The sequence below is a fragment of the Zonotrichia albicollis genome, chromosome 4, assembly GCF_047830755.1.
Source record: "Zonotrichia albicollis isolate bZonAlb1 chromosome 4, bZonAlb1.hap1, whole genome shotgun sequence".
Classification (NCBI taxonomy): domain Eukaryota; kingdom Metazoa; phylum Chordata; class Aves; order Passeriformes; family Passerellidae; genus Zonotrichia; species Zonotrichia albicollis.
In genome coordinates this window covers 74,205,509-74,223,822 of record NC_133822.1, presented here as the reverse complement: position 1 = coordinate 74,223,822, position 18,314 = coordinate 74,205,509, and the positions used below count along the sequence as shown (strand labels likewise).

General features: G+C 45.8%; 1 protein-coding gene across 1 annotated transcript in view; it reads right to left on the bottom strand.

The window, feature by feature from the left end:
* Window positions 1-18,314, bottom strand: part of ST8SIA1 (ST8 alpha-N-acetyl-neuraminide alpha-2,8-sialyltransferase 1) — a 97,882-nt gene that overhangs the window by 14,990 nt on the left and 64,578 nt on the right. The gene's annotated exons all lie outside the window — the stretch shown is intronic.

The window sequence follows — 18,314 nt, the reverse complement described above, 5'->3', positions numbered from 1 at the left end:
AATAAGAAGCCAAGTTAGATTAGGAGAGCAAGGTATATGTAGATTATTTATTTGCCAGCAAAACAGCACATTACAATTTGTTTAGTTGTCAATGGCTATTTGCTGATGGCTGTTTTATTCCTGATGTTTGACTGACCAACTGCTCCACAGCCAGTATCATGGGCAATAAAGTTTCCTTGCCATACCCCAAAGGTGGGTGTCCTGTCCAAAGCCTTCAGAGTGCAGAGCTCACTGCACTAAAATCCCCTTTAGGCCAAGCCTCCCCTGCTCCCTTCACTGCAGCCAGGCTGCTCCCATTTTCCCTCAGCTCCCAAATGCCTGTGTGCTGCCTCCTCTCCCAGTTTCCTGCAGCCAGGGCAGATGTGTCATGACTAATTCACTAGCCACACCCCACAAGAGTCAGAACAAAAAGGTTAAGCCAGCAGCACTGGATTTTTTTTTCGTTTCTCTTGTAAAGGCAGAAAAGGTATAATAATGTTTTTAAATGGTTATGAAGAGATCAATTTTATGTATAAACCTCTTTGAAACTACAACAAGAATGACACAGGTTTAAATAGAATGCCTGATGACCTCAAGAAGAATTAAACAAAACTTCAGCTGAAATGACTGGAAACCAAAAACCCAAACAGCTTCAACAGCATTGGAATGTCTCATAATATATGCCAGGTCTTTTTGCAGTCTTTGTTTTGACAAAAAAAAAAATCCCTTGAAATATTCTTGATAAATTGAAAGGTTTTGTTGATATTTTTAATATTAAATATTTGGTCTCTTGATTTGCTACAAGGTTCTTGTAAGACTTCCTGCACATGGTGTTAGGATGAAGCTGGTTTGAAATCTGAGATCTGTCTGGCTCCCACTGCTTCTCTGCAGATCTGCTCCTACTGCATGGTGCTAATGGAGACAGAGCCACTGGCTTCCAAGCAAGGCATCAATTCAACCCCAACCTACAAAAAACCCCAGTAATTTCATAACTTATTACATTTGGCATTCTTTTCTGTGGAACCAGCCAAGACACAGCTTAGTGTAGAGGGCTGGCCAAGACCAAGGTGCCTTGGCAGAAATTCTCTGTCTGCTCTCCACGTGGGCCTCTCCCTCCCTCACTATCAGACCTGTGACTGTTCCCCAAAATCGGATTTACAGCCTCTCTTCCCAAGGAACAGCAGGACAGCCTGCAGATTCCAAGGTGCACGAGTGGCTCCATCCTACCAAGCTTATTGTGTTTCCAGCAGGACACTCTCACTGAAGGGTTAAAAACAAAAAAGAAACCTCAAGCATAATTCTTTCAGTATCCACATAAGTGCCGAGACCCCCAGTACCCAAACATTGTCCTAATATCCCTGAGCACTTTGGAAAGGTCCCTGTTCAGTCCAGGGCAGTGCAGGCTCAACCTTCCTTCCCCAGTGAGGGAACACCTTGGCTGGGGAGGGGCCAGAGGCACGGCCACTGTCTCTCCTGAAGCACTGTGTCCTTTCCCACTTACAACCAGTCCACAAACTTTACTGCAGAGGGCAAATAGTTGTGGTTATTCTAAATTTTCTAGCAAATTTACCATTCTTAGAAAAGCCCCACACAGCTCAGAATGAACAGGTTAAAACTCCTCAGTCTGAGAGAGCCAGAGACTCTCTCTGAATATTCATTTGCTATCACTGCCCCAACATTTGCAATTCTTCTGGATAAATGCCCCCAAAAGCTGTAAAGTAACATGGGTGACCGGTGCACGGGAGGGTCCCTGCAGGAGGGCCAGCAGCATTTGCCACCGTGCTGCAAGCTGTCCTTCAGGACCATCATTACCCCTGTCACTGCAGCAGTGTGGATGGCAGTGCCGCGGGCACCCTGCCCAGCTCAGCGCGGGGCCATTACAGGTGGCCAGGAGCCCGGGACAAACATAGAACATGCTCATTGTGGCTGGGCTGACAGCCTGGCAGCCAAAAACTGCTGCCCATCGTCAGCCCCTCATGAGGGGACATATTAGAAACAAATGAAAATTTCTGTTACCTATTTGTAAAAATGGGAGCGCTCTGCAGCATCCTGGCACTTCCCAGGCTGGACAGAAGCTGAGAAATCTGGGGAGAAATGCTGTGCACAAGCCAGTTTCTGGAGCTGCTGCTGGCAGCTCAGGTGTGCTTTCCTTTAGCTCCCAATGCAGACAGGGAGTCCTGCAGGCTTTGGAGGTACCACAGCACGCCCATGCCAGCCAGAAGGCTGCTCCACGCTTGACAGAGAGACCAGGAAGGCTTTTCCTCAGGCTCTGTGGTGCCCACAGCAGCACCAAGGTGTTTGTCTCCCGCGTGTCCTGGCACAGCCCAGGATCCACATGGGCACAAATGCCTTCCCTCGTGCCAATCCTCACCCAGAACGAGGAGCTGCTGGTTCCTGCCAGCCTCTTCTGAGCACCCAGCCCTCTCAGTGGCACAGGAGCTGTGCAGCTCCAGCTCACTCCTGGCTTCCAAGGAAATGCACTCAATGATCCAGAGCGTTGCACAGGAGTGCATCTCAGGTGGTGGTATCTCCCCAGCACAGCTTGGAGCAAGAGATGGCTGAGCTGCTCTCAGGGTCCTGCCTGACCTTCTGCAGGCAAGCTCACGCAAACACGTGGTGAGGTGCCAGCATCTGGGTAAAACTGGAGCTGCAATGTTCCAAGCTCTGAGCAGCACCTGGAGACTCCACAAGCAGCTTGGGAATGTGCCATGATGTGTTCCAGCAGCTCCCAGAGAGGCACGAGTGACTGAGCCCTGGCAAAACCAGATGCCAGCAGCTCCAGCCCAGGCACTTCCATTGGCACTGCACTCATCAGGGGACAGCGAACAGCTCAGACCATCAGCACCACGTGTTTCTGTCAGGTTCCTAGCAAAGATCAACTCAAACCCAGCAACTTTCAGCGGCATGTGGAGGCAGAACTGCACAGGTATCAGAGAAATGGTTTCCTTGCTAGCAGCTGGAGAATTCCCTCAAATGCTCTGCTCTGCTTTTCCAGAGAGAAATATTCATCCAAGATAAAACTGCCATGGCACCCTGTCATAACAGAACTACTGAAGACTTAAGAGCAGTAAGTCTTCTATGTTTTGTTTTTAATCTGTTTCTAACGTTCCTTGGCAGATACTCAGGGCCTGTGCTGCTCTCTGGTAGTGAGAGGCAGTTCTCAGGAACCACAGGCAATTTGCTGCAGTGACATTGAGCTAACCTCCTTGCAGATAATTATGGCAGCCTTCCTTTGCATCTTGGTTTCTTTTTGATCTCCCCAGAGAGCCGCTATCTCATGCCTGTGACGATATCCCAGGCACTGCCTCTGCTGACATCTGCAAAGTCACAGCTTCAGCATTCTGGAGAAACTGGGAGTTGACTTACCAGAGGGGAAAAGGAAAATTATGTAACGAGGGGAACAGCTCAGATGCCAAAGAAATAGCATATTATTTTAAAATTATGACAGAGAGCTCAAGGGAATAGAGCAGAAGGCATAAAGACTTATATTTGTTATGTCCCTATGGGCTAATCTGTTTCTTTATGAGGCACTGTCCTCAGCATGTGACCTTCAGAATAATTTGATGCATTCAGAAGGTTCAGTGAGACATGGCAGAGGGATGTTTTAATCCTCATGAAGAAGCAGGCTCCTTTTCTGACTGAATTCAGCATTAATTGGAGCTTTTTAAAAACCTCCACCCATTCCTCTGTGGCCCTAGAAATACTGGATATATAGTGCCAAGGGAAAGCTGACTTTTCCAAGAGGCAGCTATCCTGCACAGCAAAACAATGAAACATTAAAATCTGTGTTCACTGGTATTTTGGGACTGTGTGTGATCCTCATTCTGCCAACTCAAATTAAAATGTGCTTTAAATAGCTACTCTTTCCAAAACCAGCAGAGGTAAACCTCAATCCTTTCTGTTACCTGACAGCTTGGATCTCAGCTTCCAGAAGATGAGCTGCTCATCTCAGTCTGACTCTTAGAAAATTGTGGCTGCCGTAGTCACACACAAGTGGAAATAATCAAAAAGGACAGGCAGAACAGCATGGGAAATAGGAAAAGCAATGGAATCAGCTAGGAAAAAATCCAAACAGCACAAAACTAAGTCTGATATCTTTGAATTGGCATTGAATTATCTAAGTCTGATATCTTTGGCATTGAATTTCACTGGACTGCGCAGCAGAAACAGCCGAGCAGAAACAGAACCAGATCACACATTTCCTCAGGTTTTAATGGAAAAAGAATCCCAACAAAGCCCGGGCAGAGACTTTGGGAGATTTGCCTGGGATTAAGACAGTGTCCCTAAGACTGCTGTGTCTTTGGGACATCTCCTGGATCTCTCACTCGAGTACATTGCAGCCCAGGTCCCTGTGGGCACTGCAGAAGCACAAGGCTGATAACATCACACCTGCCTGACTGTGCTGGCGTCCTGTGCTCTGTCACCCAAACATCCACCCTCCAAATCACTGCAGTTGTGAAACACCTATTCGTAGCTGAGAACACTTCTGCTGAGTCTGAGCTCTCTCTTGAACGTCATGACATCCTTCACACATTAATAATCTGCAAATATCAGTGAAGGTGACATTCAGCTACATCCTCTCTTCAGACTCCAAAAAAACTGGAAATAGAGGAAAACAGCGATTTTTGAATGACTATTCCTTTTAAAGGTGCTCTCTGCTACAAAAAGTATGGACTGAAGGAAGTTATTTAAAACAGTAAACGCTTCAAGGGGGATTATGGCAAGACCTGTAACTAGGATGTGCTCTCTCTTGAGTATGTAAGCACCCTTTTAAACTTTAGTACATCAATCACTGGTGCTCTCTGAGGCCATGCCACAGCTGCAGCACAAATCCCTCTCAAAAACTGTCAACTAGAAGCTTGGTGAGCAAACCAGAAGTTCTGAGCCCATAGAAATATGTGGTGAATCTAAAGTATTTGAAATGGGGTAAACTAAATTCACACAACTCTAAAACACATAAAAGATGACCTCTGATTTTTTTCTGTTAGCTGCTCCCACTGGGCAACCTCTCCTGCACTCCTAGGGGGACAAGCATTGCAACTGAGCAATCAAATGGTGCCACCTGAGTGTGACAAACTGCTCTGGATCCAAGCACCAGGCTGAGATTAGAGAAAAAAGAGAGAAACAGACAGACAAGGAAGCCCCTTCCAGTCCTTGGCACACAAAGCCCAGGCCATTTGTAAAACTCCTGGGAATGAGCCAGGGGAATTCAAACCAGCCCAAGGCCTGCAGCTGCAGACCTGCAGAACAAAAAGGATTTCCTGCCATCTAATGCCAATTTCCAGCCACCCTGGTGCTGTGCAGTCATGCTGGAAGCATCAGATGCTGCTCCAGGCTGCCAGCAGGGTCCAAGGTGTGTTGGTTGCTGCACACTGGATCTTTGAAAGAGCTTTCCTGCCCTTCTGCAGCTCACACACAGAGCCTTAAGGAAGAGAAGGAACAACACCAGTACATTTTCAACTGCACATCCAAGTACTTTCAGCTCAGATTTCCTGATATTGCTGTAGTTTGTCCATGGAGTAACCCCAGTAAATCTTATTTCCAAGTATTTGCCTAATCTCTTATCCTCTGCATCCTCCTAACCAATTACTTTAACAATACTTTTTTTGCTTCATGATTGCCTCAATGCCTTTGTCCAAAGCCTTTTAAAAATTCAAACACACTCCACCTACGGGATATCCACATGCACCTATTCAAAAAGCCCCAAAGTTTTGCAGGAGCACACACATTTATCCAGGTGTTCACTAATAGTACCTTTCACTGTAGCCTCCACCAAACCAGCTGGAAGAGAGTCAGGCCTGCAGATACCCTTGAGCTGTTTTTCAGCACTGATCCCATTTCTAAGGCCCTCCAAGGCAGCTTTCAGTGAGGAAGTGCACACACTGCTCTTCTGTCATGGGTGAGCCCAGCTCTGCCTGCAAACCTACAAACTCACATCCACCCTGATCTACACCTTAAACTCACCTAGAATTATCTCAGTCTCAGCCCAACGAGTGCCCCCATGGGCACAGGGGATGATCTCAGTGTCTTCCACAGTGAGGAAAGATGCAAATAATTCACACAGCCTCTTTTAGATCTGTTTTTTATAGCTGGCCAACAAGTAACCACACACACAGAGCAGGCGGGGATGGGTTTTTTCTGCTGCTTTTTGCCTCGTGTGGTTGCTGGAAAGAGGCTGCAGCACTGGGCTTCCACCCCTCTGATTGCTCTTGGAAACTTTTCCTACCTGCCACACAGTAAAACATTTATTCAGCCAGAGTTTATTGTAGATGCCATTTCCTTTGGAAGCAGCTCCAGCTTTTGGTAGGCTGTTTCTCTGTTTCCATTTCTCTCCTTTTTCTCTGTCCTTTAGTGATGTCTTTAGTGACTTCCTGTTACCTGAAGGCTTACCAGAAGCCTGTGGAACTTTGTCCAGTATGATACCCTTAGGAGAGTCCACTGTTTTGGGTGGATCATCCAGATGAATTTCCTAAGATGCTTCTTGGTGCTTAAGGCTGAGAATGCCACTTAAATTTCTTTTCAACACAACCAAACTGCCCAGGTTTCCCCTCAACTCTTAGTGCAGCCTGTACTCAATTTCAATTGCTGTAGCTACAACAATTTTAACCAAATTAACACAACAGAATCAAAGCACAGATAGCTGAAATATGCTGGAGCTTTTTCTAATATCTTCAATTATTTTGATATCTGTGCAAGTTCTAGTTCCTGTACCTTTTTACCCTTCACTAACTTCATTTAAAGGAGACACAGAGTAAAAGAAGTAAAAAGCAAACTTTTTCCTAAGGTAGCAGGAAAGAACTACTAGTTGCTAGGACAAAATGATGCTTTTGAAAGCCACTGGGTACTATAGAGCCCTCTATGCATGGCCTGAGCAAAGTGGAGCACAACATTTAATTCCCCATTTCTCTTAGTTTCCAAATGCCAGTGAAGATTCAAAGGCAGAAATATTTGTATTATTTAGGAGCAACTTGACAATTGTGCTTGGTGATTTCCCCTGTCACACATCTAAAGATGCTACAGCTCTTCTTTTTTGCATAATGTGTATAACTCAGATATGGCCCCCAATCTGAAATGCCATGCAAAAATACCTTTTCTCAATTTAGCTCTCTACCTCAGGGAGTGGTCAATCCCAATGAATTGCCAGAACTGGATTGGCACTTCTTTCAGATTCAGGCAGCACAAAAACAAGCTCCTTTTCTTTAATGCTCAGGGCATTTAATCCTGAATTACAGCAGAAGTTCTATCAAAGGACTTCAGACAATCACAGTAATACTAAATAAGTTCCACGTGCTTTATGTGATTACAATAAACACCAAAGATACAAACACAGATTAAGCCACTATTTTGAAGTATTACTGACTAACCCAACAGGAACAAAAGCTACCATGAGTGCCTGGGCTCCCTGAAGCAGCAGTAACATATTGCCCTAAAAAACGTGGATGTGGACCTAAAAGCCAGGCTTTTTGAGGGAGGAGGGAGCATGGCCTGGTGTCCACAGCACAGCTCAGACACAGGAAAAGACAATACCTTAGGGGCACCTGTTAGGGAAGGCCAAAGTAGTTTTAGATGACTCCAAACTGTAGGTTTGAAATAAATAAATGTCAGCAGCTCCAAAGAGCCTGAGCTTGGCCATGAATCGCTGGAACAGTCACAGCCATCAACTCCTCCTTGAGGAATCAGCCCCAGAAGACTTCCAGACACTGGAATGGTCATTCAGGGATGATGCCTGACAGACCTTTGTATCCCAGCAGCTCAGCACAAGTGGTGAAATCCAGCTCCATGTTTTCACAGACCAGGGCCAGAATCATTTGTCTGGTGATGTGCAACTCTGGGAAGCTCTTGCTGAGGTTTCTATCCACAGGCTTTACCCAGATAATGGTTTGGAAAACAAATACAGCCTTTAACAAGTGACATATCTTTATCAGAATTTCCCTTCCTCAGTCTGCCAGTGCAGCAGATTAGGCCCTGGTGCACAGCACTGCTGCTTCACCAGGCTCAGCAGCGCCCTGCACACCCCAGGAAATACCAACTTGGCTTGCAATACCAACTACTCTGCAGGGGTAGTAACTAGTCTGAACTATTTACTTGTAGTAACTAGTCTTAACTATTTGCTAGCAGTAACTAGTCTTACTTGTTCTAAAACTCAGACCATTTTTTCTACTTTCCCCCATATCTGCATTTTTATGTTAAAAATGACCATCCTAAGGAGCACTGTCAAATATGACAAATCCTTTACTTGGAATATACTTTGACATGGAGTAAAGATGCAATCATGGAGACCCTGCCTGGAGTCTTTAAATTGACACAATTCCCTGGTGTAAATCAGTGGATTTACACCACCTTCCATCAAATCAGGATACAGCTCAGTCCTGATGATCCCACATGCCAGATACTGACAGTTTCAGGGAGCACCAGCACACTGCATTATTCAAGAGGCACACTGCGAACACACAGCAGAGACAATGACATCATCTGGATGCACAGGGCCACGGAGATGATTCACCCAGCACAATCATTTGCATTCCTGAGCCAGGTTTAATGTACCAGGGAAAATGAGGGATGGCAGCGACTGTGCTGGAGCATGAAGTGAGGAAAATAAACAGAGCAGGATCTCTGGCAAAATCAGTCCTATGTGCTGCTTCCAGAAGCCATTCCAGTCCCACTTCCAGCTTAATGGGCCTCTGCACTCGCAGGCAGGCAGGCCCAGGGCTGACCCAGCCCAGCTGCACAAACCCAAGCAAAGCCCTGGCTAAGCCCAGCAGCTGGGTCTGTTCCAGCACAATCCAACTCCAACTGTTCGGGAACAGCTCGTTTGCAGGTAGCACCGCCCAGAGATCTCCCCACCAGCCAGGGAGCAAAGGATCACCTGGGTTTGGGGGTTCTGCTAGGGCTGGGTCCGGGACAGATGCTCTGGCCGAGCTGAGATGCTGCAAGGGACCCCAAGGAGGAACAGGTAAGATGCAGAAAGCTCCTTGGAAACCCTGCAGTGTCAGCACTGTAAGAGATGCTGACTTCAGAAGGCTCTTAATGAGCTTCCAGCAGTCCTGAAATGCTTCATAATGTCTGGTAACTACCACAAAATCTGGGATAAAATAATCACTGTCAGATGCTGAAAAAAAATTAAAAATAAAATGTGTGGAAGAAATCAGGGATATCACCAGTGTCCTCTTGCCTCTGAACTATGATGATATTTGCTATATAAAAAGCTCACAGATGATAAGCAGCTATCTCTGACTATACTGCAAAATCTATGAGCAGACTCATAATTCACACTCTTGACATGGAGAAAAACTTCTTGCTCAGCCCAGAGGAGAGAGCGTTTTTCTTTCAAAGTCGAATGTACAGACAACTGAGTGCAGCCACACCATCTTCACTCTAAACCTTGCTCTAAAAATTCTTCCTGAGAGAACAGCAAGAACCTGGGCAAGTTTCCCTTTCCAGGACAATGGTTTTGTACAGCCCTCCCATGTAACAGCTATTGTGAGAAACTGAGTCTCCTGTCTGTTGAGAAGGACCTGGGAGCCAGCAGGAGAGTGGATTCCAGCTGATTGCAGATCCTGCCTGCAGGAAAAGGGCAGAGCAGCAATCAGTGCCTCCCGTGCAGGCTCACACCAATGCACTCCTCACGCTCAGGGGGCAATGCAGTCTCCTATAATACTTTTTACTGCACGATCTGTGCACTGCCCACAGTTTTCTACTTTATTTTTACATTTATGCTGACTGTAGTGCTATAGGCTTTCACATGCTTTCAACTTCCCCATGAGTACAAGTTCCCACTCACAATATCCTTGTCATCCTCCCAGGTTTTATTTCCTCCGGGAAAGCTCAAGATTCAAGTAGCCACCTTCTGATTTACCATCCCGAATTGGGAAAAAAGCCCTCCACTTTCTTCTGCAACATTCTGACACTTGAGAGCATGTGCTATTTTCAGATATAATCAGCAGCCCATTCCCTCCACAGAAATACCCCATGAAAAAACATCATTGCCATGTTTGAAAACCAGTGATGATAAAGAATAAAATTCTAGGATCACAATATTCAAAAAAGCTGTTACCAGTTCAACATTTCTAAATATACAGCAATATTTTTAAAAAAGCTCCCATATAACTTAAAAACCAATTTGCAACAAAAAGCTCCCTATTTACATTTCTTTAACATTATCCCTGAGCATTCACAGCTAAGCCGTAGCTTAACAAGAAATGCAGCATGCAAGAATAGCTTATTACACCCATAATGGAAGAAGTTGCTTCCTCATTTTCCCTCCACAAACCCTCCTATTTCAGTGCCATGAAACTTGGAAGCATCTTTACTGCTGTTTGCATGTTTGATGAAAAATTGGTGACTGTCCTTACTGAAGTACATGTTAGTTAAAAAAATAACAAAAGCTGAAGAGAGAATTTTGCTAAGGGTTTTTCTCCTAGGAAAATTCTCTGTGTGACCCACATGCCAGGAACTGGCTACAGAAGTAAATAAAATCTCTCCAATCCATTTTTCCATCTTCATCTATTCTCCAAGTCCCTTGAAACAGTTAAACTGATTAAATTGCTACTAAGAGAAGATGCAGAGATTCAGGTCCTACTTTTTATTCTTTCTAGGGCAGTTTTTCTGCCACGAGAGCCACGTTGTTCTCTGCCCTGCTGAACTGCACTCCTGACAGCGTGGTTTGCCCCATCCTGCTTTATCTTCCAGCAGCACCACTTGGTTCTCTTTCTGCACAATGACAGCTTTTGGCAGCTTTCTGTTGCCTCTCCCAGCAAACAAGCTATTGTGGGCTAAGGATTAAACCAAGACGAAGAATTCCAGTGGATCAGCTTGAACCTACCAGATTGCTCCTCATGTCTTGAAAACCACTGTCCTTTCACCACTTACTCTTTCAAATGAGAAACTGAAAAAGCATCATTGCCAGAGGTAACCCCCCCCCCCCCAAAAGGAGACAGGGAATAGAAATTAAGTATTAAAGTATAATATTTATAATCTAATTAACTAATTCTTGCCTGTAGTAGTATATTCCAGAACTGATTGCAGAAAACTGCCATGAAAAACCATTTAAAACAAACTTCCTCAAAAAGAGAGTGGCTGAAACTAACAGGAAAGAGGTCTGTGCCATGTGCTGTGATACCCAAATAAACCAGCCAGAACTAATTTCTGTCATTCAGCTTTTCACCAAAAACTACATCCCAGAGAGGGCTCTTATGTTTGCAATAAAACATAAAATCACTTGCTGACCTGGCACCTGACATACTTATTTTTGTGTTTATACTTGGATCTATTTTATATTTGCTTCTAGACTTTCAGTTATCACCACTGCAGACCATTTAGAAAAAATAAAAATCAACCAATTTTTTCAATTGAAAAAAATACTATCCTGAGAAGAACTTGTTTTTGAAAACACAAAAATTGTAAATTTTCTTTTTCAATGAATAAATGATTCTTCTGAAAGATGTACCCCAAAACTCAAACCACCTTTAGAAGTGGATTTTGCTGTACTAACACTGGGGCAGACTGCACGCACACTGTGATGCTCAGTGTACAAACAGGGAATGCTAACGAGCACACAGTGCTGTTAACCCTTGCCCTGCTGAGCCCAGATGGAGCCCGCCCGTGCTGCCTCTGGCAGGGCACACACAGCCAGGTACATCCCCCAGGTATGCTCTATTTTCAGTGAGACGTGGGAAAAGCCACTGCATAAACGCTGTGTCTCATCAGCTCCACTGGAGATCCAGAAAAGCTCTAATGGGAGCAAGGGCAAACAGCCAGCAGCAGTCATCAGGATGCAAGCAGAAATAAACACCCAGGGATGGTGCAACGTGGAACATGCCAAAGCAGCCTAGAAACAGATGCCATCAAAGAGAAGAGACTTCTCTCAAACAAAACGGTCTGATCCCACACAGAGCAACCAAAGAAACTCCTGTTGGCTTCAGCATACAGCAACACACAGCACAAATCAAATAGGATATGGATTTTCTGCAAGGGAAGCTGTTATTTGATGAAAGAGCACTTGCAACCCAGCTGCATCATTATCATAGCAAGAAGCTCACTGGAATGAAGCTATCTAAACCTAACAAAGATGAATTCACTATCACCCTGATAGAGATCCCAGATGCACTTTTGAGATGATATGTATCGCCTTAGCCTGAGGCACTGCATTTATCCTTGTAAATTCAGGGATGATAGATGGGTCTGTTAGGCACCAGCAGTGCACCCTGAACGTGTTATGACAAGTAATCTGCTTACAAGCAAGGAATAATCCTTCTCTAATGCCAGGATCTTACACTGAACCTGCTGCTTGGACAACAAAATCATTGATAACAAAGAAGTCTGCTCTGTTTCTGCAAGTGCAAACTTTGACCACATCCCAATGCCTGTGCTGTGCCCCAGGTGCTGGGTCTGCACCTCTGCTGCAGGATGGTGCTCACACAGCCCATGTTCTGGCCTGGGGCAGTGTGTGAGGCACAGGAACAAAGGATGGAGCTGCTGCAGGATGGTGCTCACACAGCCCATGTTCTGGCCTGGGGCAGTGTGTGAGGCACAGGAACAAAGGATGGAGCTGCTGCCTGGGCAGGCTGCTGATGTCATGTCTGATTCCAGTGGAGTCACTCCAGGACTTCCCTCAATTAGGGCACAATTACCCCAGCAGCAGCATTTGGAAACAGGCAGGAAAGGAGGGAAGGGAAGGGAAGGGAAGGGAAGGGAAGGGAAGGGAAGGGAAGGGAAGGGAAGGGAAGGGAAGGGAAGGGAAGGGAAGGGAAGGGAAGGGAAGGGAAGGGAAGGGAAGGGAAGGGAAGGGAAGGGAAGGGAAGGGAAGGGGACTTTTTTCAAGCCTTTTGGAGTCAACAACAGTGCAGCAGCCTCAGCTAAACCCTGTGCAAGAAATGAGCCACAATCCCTGAAGGATGACCACTCAAAAAACTTCCTTGGCCTTTAAATGCTCTGGCCCGTGAATAAACAATGAAAGGACATGTGTGGATTTGTCTGTCATGCATGAAGAAAATGGAACGATGAAAATTCCAAGCTGCAGCTGTGGATAAAAACAAAGCCCCATCAGCAGAGCCTCCAAGTCTGCTTGTGCAGCACAAGTGCAGGTGGCTAAAGATGACAGTGCCTGACCATTTCTGACTCCCCAAGGCAATGCCTTGCCTAGCAGATGGCCCCAGCCTTTGCCCTTTTCATAGTTAACACATTCCTTGAGCTGTTTAACTTCCCTCGCTCTGCAAGACAATTTCACTGTGCAAAACCCTCTTTACCTTGGAGTACTCTGAGGAAGTTCTGCAATGAGGGGGCTGCAGGGACTGACATCAGCCAGCAGATGCTAACTACTCACATGTCCATCATGCCCTCTGGCCTTGCAAGACAAGACAAGCAGAAGGCAGGGACAAAAATGATGCAAAGGCTGTGTAGATCACCCAGGAACAGGCTGAGGTCACAGCCACACAAGGATGCTTTGAGAGGTGCAGCCTGAAAACAGACGAAGAAAACTCCCAATAAAACATTTAAAAACAATTATGTGTAAAGAAACGTTTAAAGCTAGCACTGTGCAAACCACAAGGGAGTCACAGACTGAGTTTAGTTTATGAGAGGGTGAGAAAGACAAAGGTGACCTAAAATGACACAGGTTTATATAGAAACATAAACACCTTTCAAAAGTCTCCATTCCCTTCTCCAGGCCACGACTCCTTCTCAGAGGAGCAGGGTTTTCATGATTTTCTAACATTTGTTGGCAAAATCCTTTCTCTCTTTTCCTAATGAAGATTAATCTAGACCCCAGAGGTCACCAGTCCCTGCCAGCCACCTGCTGACCCCACGTGGCACAGCCACCTCCATCATCCACCTGCCTCCTATTTCCAGGACCTCAGGGCCACTCACCTGAGAGCTGCACTAAGGGAAAGATCCCCTGGTGCCTGCAGTTCCGTGAAATTGTTCATGGCAAATGATGCCATTCCTTGTTTTACGGTTTTATCACTATTACCACGCTCAGTAAAGGTGTTTGAAATGGTTGGCAAGGTACGGCCCCAATACAGGCTGTGCAAGGAAAAGGTGACAGTTCAGGAAGAAAAACAAAGCAAACTGATAAACACTGCTGAGACACCGAATAATACCAAAGAAACATACCCCACACACTGTAACTACAGCCTCAGAGACTATGAGGCAGCTCAGGTGTTTCTGTCTCTCTTATGGCCCAGCAAATACAAAACCCAATGGAGTGCCTACTCTCTAAAATGCTGCAACTGCAGAGACATGTGAAAAACCACATTTTTAGGAGACTTTGCAAAGTACTTTTGATACCAGAGCTTCTCCAACAGGTCAGGTGTGTAGCAGGACAGCTTGTGGATGTGCTGTGCTTGTACACCTGCTGTGATAATGTGGTTTGATGATTACAGATGGGCTGTTCCCATTTCCCCTTTCAAATCTTTTACAGTAATCTGCAGAGTGTGAAACTCACACCAGCATCCGTGCTCAAACAGATGATGGGGCTTGTGGAGGTTTACAACTCTGGCACATCCATTGCAGAGGAAAGCTCTAGGGAAGAGAAGGCAAGCCTAGCCACTACCTCGGATGCCTAATTCTGCAAGACTCGGATTTATAAATACATAAATGCATACTCTGATTTAATTTCTCACATTTCATTCAGTGCTAAATGGAAGTTGCAACCATGACAGCAAGAGCATTTATTTTGCTTATGGGAACACTAGCAAAGCAGTAATTAAACAGAGGCAGCTCAGTAACATGCTTCCTTCCCCACAAACCTCTCCAAAGCACCCTTGTCAATTGACTTACAGCATCAAGTAAAAATCTCCTCATGTTTCCTGATAAACTATTCAGTAGCAGGTTGTGTTGGTTTTGCAGAGCCAGATTTTGGTAGCAGGGCGGTCACGGAGGTGGCTGCTGTGAGAAGCTGCAGGAAGCTCCCACCACATCCAGCAGAGCCAATTCCTGACAGCCCTGAGCACAGACCTGCTGCTGGCCAAGGCTGGCCCAGTCAGGGACGATGCTAACGCCTCTGTGGTAACAGACTGAAGAACAAAATCAAAAAGTGGGGCACAGCTTTTTTTCTCACCAAAGAAGAGGAGGAGGTGAGAACATGTGAAGGAAACAACCTGGAGACGCAAAGGTCAGTGCAGAAGGAGGGGCAGGAGTGCTCCCAGTCCTTATCTCAGCTCATGAACCCTCCATTAAATCTTCCTCAGCTCTGCCCAGCTGTGGCAGAAGCGACTTCCGAGGGTGCCTGGCCTGGGCAGTGCCAAACCACAACACAAGCACCTGCCCTGCACAGCACACAGCATTTCTCCCTCCCTCCCTCCCTCCTCACTTCCCTGCAGCCACAGCAACTCTCAGCTGTCACCACGAGACCGTCTTCCAAGACTTCCTTTTTTTATTTTTGACATCCTCCACAGTAGAGTAATGCACAGGTGGCTTTTACCACAAAACTGATGCACAGCAACACGCACAGCGTTTGCATCAAGTGATTTTGCTGCCTGGCTGGAAACAAGAGCTCAATGAACAACAAGGAGCTGCCTCATTCCCTGTGGAGCCGAGGTATTCCTACCTTTGCTTCCCAGAACACCGTGCCTGGCAGGAACTGAAACCTGCTGTCAGAACTGAGTCCAAACTCCGTGAGGAAATGAGCCTTGAGCATCTCTGGGATTTCAGACTACAGCTTCCACTCTCAGATCTCTTGAGCACTCATTTATTGACCTTCTTTCATTTAATCCTCACAGAGACCAAGGAGCAGTGAGTGCAGAACAGCAGGTAAAGGCCAAACAGTTCTATCATCATTGAAATGTCACATGAAGTATTTCTTTCCTGGATGTAGCTCTGCACCAGAAGCAAGGCAGACACACCATCCCTTTCTGTGCGACTCTGCTAGATGTACCAGACTTCTTACTCTGGCCTAGGGCTGCTGGTAACAGACAGGGAGATAAACAAGGATCTTGAGCCCTGTTTTCAGTCCTGGAGCACACTGAATCAGGTGTTTGTCCCAGTTATCAGGGCAATAAAAAATCCTACATTTTCTTTTTTTGTGAATGAGAGCACATTTTTGGAAAGAAAGCTCTTGATATTGAAACCAGCTTTTCCGATTCATTTTTAGCTGGCATGGCTGTTGTGTAATTCAGGGATCAGCTTCCCCCTTTTGCTGATTTAAGAAAAGCTTTACTGTAAGCCCTCCCTCTCATTCCATGCCAGGGAACTCTCCCAGGACCATCTGAGCTTTTGCAGTGCTGGGGCAAACAGGCTGGGGCCCCTTGCCTGCGAGCCTCCTCCTCTGTGCAGCACTCAGAGCTGTGGGCTGTCATGTTCCTCCAGAGGCCACAGCAGGGCCCAGCCCGCCTGTCCCTCTGTCCCTCCCCGAACAACTCCCAGTTCCCTGCACCTCTGGGGCTCTTTCCCCAAATCTCCCCTGATTCTCACCTCTAAATGCACTCTGAGGTGGCTCCTTGTAAAACGCAGGGGTCTGATGCTGCAGACATCAGAGCTCCAGGAGAACAGCCCTGCCAGGGCTGGTGTGTGACAAGGACAAGGCCAAAGGGTGTCCCTTGAAAAGAGGCTGCAGCTCACAGTGTGAAGCGGGAGCAGCTGCAGGGAAGTTCAGAATTGCTGGAGGCTCTGACTCACAGTCATTGTGAGATGATTCAAAAGGGAATGACCTGCTCTCCCAAGTGTTTGTCCTCACCTCATGCTAGGGGTTACAGACTCCAAGGAAAACCAGGAAAATGAAACTTGAAAGGGCTGGTTCAACCCAAAGCTCTGCAACTTTGCTAAAGCCACACTTGGAGATAAACTGAGCTATGGAACATGCACCAAACTGCACAAATTCCATCTCAAATCAGGAGCAAGCAGCTGGCAATGAGGCACTTCAATCCCTGTACAGCACTGGGTAAATAAATACACACATAATGCATAAGGCACTACTGTGTCTATGGAAAGGGGCCAGAAATCCAAAGGTTGCCTGAAGAATAATCATTCTGAGAGATTTCATCAACTAGTATAAAAATACTTTTCCTCAGAAAATTATTAATCACCCCTAAATTAGTTGATTATCTTTTAATCGGAATTTTTTTAAACTTCAAAATTAAAGATGTAAAGCTTTACTCATTAGCTCAATTTTACATCATTAGAACAGTAAATATAGAGGAGGAAGTATTTCCTTATTTCAGAGCAGAACTGAGTGACCAGCTGTGGAGATCAGGATCTCCCAATGTCCTACAGGAAGGCTATAAATTCTTGTTTCACTTCTGCTAGAACAGGGTGAAAGAGGAGGTGGGCGCTGCTGCCCCACGTGAGCTGTCTGTCTGTCTGTCCAGCTCACCACCAGCTCTTGGGCTTCACACGTTTGCTCTGTCTGAGCAACAATTGCCAGGTGCTGCTTTCAGTTCTCAGTGCTCAGCTAGGATGTGTATTTTCTCTCACATTTTGACCAGGTTAAACTGCTCTCACTAGCAGTGAGGCTGTGAGACTGCACCCATGCTGGACATTTACATGCAAGAAAAGGCAAAGGAGCTTTTCCCCACACTCACACTGCTCCAAGTGTCCCCTGGCAAGGGGAATGAAGCAGCAGGAAACCAGGAATGGGATAACAGAGTCCTTTTATTGTAATGCACTGTGCTGCCACACACGTTACTGATTCCTCAGGGAAGGAATGTTGGTGTTCTGGCGGCCAAAAGCACATTGCTGCTTTATGGGGAGTCCCATCATGTCAGGCTACAAAACATGAGGCAGCCTTCCCTGCTATCCACCATAAAAATATCCCATCACACTCTCTAAAGAAATCACATGAATTTAAAGGCATACGCATTGGAAAACATGCAGCAAGTGAGAGGCTTTTGGAAACACCAGTGTTTCTACAAATGTTAATCATTGCCAGAAGGGCTGTCCTAGTAATTCTGTAGTTGATCATTGCATAAAAACAAGAAATTACAATTTCAGGTAATAACCAGTAGCTTCTGGTTCCTAATAAGTTCAGTTTTCCTACAGAACAAACCCAATTTCTGCTTTTAATTACATAATTGCAAAGCCAGAATAACTGATTTGGGAGATATAACACTGCAATGAAAATAAAAGGCTACTAAGAGTTTGATTCAGAGATTTCCTGCTTGCTGACCTTAACTGATGGGAATCAGGCAACATTTTCCATGGGCCCTCCATTCCCAATCTTGAGCTGCATGTCTGGTTAGCAGAGATGCTCTCTGAAGTGCAACACAGCAGCTGCAAACACTGTTCACTGGGTAAAGCAGCTTCTCCTGCCTTTGAGAGACTGGAGAGGATTGGAGTTTTGGAGGAGGGCCAAGACACTTCAAACTACTCCTTTTAATACATTTGGCAAAAAACACAAATAATGC